Source organism: Carlito syrichta, unplaced genomic scaffold, assembly GCF_000164805.1.
Source record: "Carlito syrichta isolate Samal-C Ts95f unplaced genomic scaffold, Tarsius_syrichta-2.0.1 Scaffold263577, whole genome shotgun sequence".
Classification (NCBI taxonomy): domain Eukaryota; kingdom Metazoa; phylum Chordata; class Mammalia; order Primates; family Tarsiidae; genus Carlito; species Carlito syrichta.
Genome location: NW_007207673.1, coordinates 108,099 through 110,136, shown reverse-complemented (window position 1 = coordinate 110,136; position 2,038 = coordinate 108,099).

Below are 2,038 nucleotides of genomic sequence, written 5' to 3'. Positions count from 1 at the left end.
AAAGCCAACTGTTTGTACTGAATGGCAAGAATGTTCTAGTAAATGTGTACCAAAATGTGAATTACTTTGTACGATTACAGTCTCCACGTCGACCTAACCGAATATTATTGGTATTAATGTGCTTTTTTTGTATAAAGTGCAAACATTTCGTCCCAAAGTCTAAAGTACTTTAGTGCAGTAAAATGTTGTTTCACGTCCTGTCAAGAATTCGTATAGTACGAGCCTGGATCTGCGTGTCAAACTGTTCCATTTGTTTATGTAAAGTGATATTAAAAAAAATATAAACTATAACTGTCCGTTGCTTTTGGCAAAAGATACAACCACATAATGTATATAATTCCTAGTTTCCATATTTATCCGCATGTAAAGGGCCGGTTTATCCATGTTACAGCTCTTCAATATTTATGACTAGAAGAACTCGTATGTACACTTTAGTTTCCAGAACTGTTTGGTAACCTTTCGTACCTTATTAAAGATTCTTAAATCTCAGTGATTGTGGTAGGAATTTCTTCTTCACCCACCAGCAACCTGCTGCCTCTCCTGCCAGCCTTCGTGGGTCTTCGGAAAAACTCTCCAGTCTCCCTCGCCTTCCCTTTCTGTCATTGCAGGTCGTATAAACGTGATAAATGAACGCTACCCTGCTGGCTCTCCGAGAGAGTGTAATTAGTATTTATATCAAAATTTATGAAACAAATTTTCGGCCGCAGTATAATTTAAATGACCTTTGCAGACGTAGAATAACAACCATAAAAATAACAGAAATAGATTGCACAGGCGACATCAATATTAATGTAGGCGAATTGTCAGAAGCTCAGGGGCTTGCTCTGCAGCGTTGCAAATGAACTTGCAGCCGAGAGTTCTGTTGCCCCCCAGATTCAATTCCCTGGGCTGAAACCGAGTTACAGATTTACAATATCATATTTTAAATTGCTGTCTTCAATTAAACCATTTATAGCCATAACTAATTTTCAGGATGTCGACGCATGCTTTTCCAGGCCTTCCTTCTTTGCACAAAAGTAAACGCCCATAAAGCGTTTCACTTATATTTCTTCAAACATGATGCTAATTTAAATTAATTACTTCCTGTGATATGTTATTATTCCTATAATTTTGCCACTGTTATTAGTTCTCTAAAAATACATCTAGGGAAGAGGATTATTTTAGGTAATTTGATTATCTTTCTATCTCTTTTATTTATTTCTCATTTACTTAAGAAATTCGTTCCATTGGCTGGCGTTGATACAGTAAATTTGTAAATGAGGAGACAATATAAAAAATCTAAATTACTTGTGCTTAATGACTGTGGCAGAACGCCTTTTCTCTAAATCAGATTGTCTTTCTTGCAGTTTAGTTTGATAGATTTGCAAGCTATGCTGCTTCCGCGAAGTTAGCTGCGCTGGTAGGAACGCAGGCTTCTTTGTCTCTGGTTGTAGCTTGCATGATCGCCCCATTAGGCAGAAAACGTGGCCAGAGATCACAAATCAGGCTCTTGGCTATACTGCAAGGGTGTAGATGTGTCAGAGTGGGCAGCAGAAACTGAACTCGCTGTGAGCTGTGAGCAAGGAGGACCGTGGGGCTGATTTTTTAACTATGTGTGTTCAGGAAGTCACAGGCCATATTGACTCTGAAAAGGAAAACAAGAGAGAAAACCCCCATAAAGTATGAGAACCTCTTAAAATGCACCTATCTTAAAGCAAAATTAATTTTTCAGATGTTACCCTGGACAAATGACAAAATAGAATGTTGAATTATCTTTTAAAATCCATAGTTGACTTGTCCTTTCATCTCTTGCTATTTGTATTTGTCACTTTTAGTCAACAAAGTCTTATTTGCTGAGAAAGGGACTTGCTGCACTTCCTGTAGCACATCAAAAACTGAGGATGGTGGTGTTTAACTTTTAAAAAAATGTTATTCTGATTATAACAGTAATGTTGGTCTTTCATGAAAAGAGCGCCACCTTGCAAGGTTTGGTGAGATTTAAAGAAGTTGAATACCTGGACAGGAATTGCTGCTGGCTCCCAAAATCTGTAAACTAAAA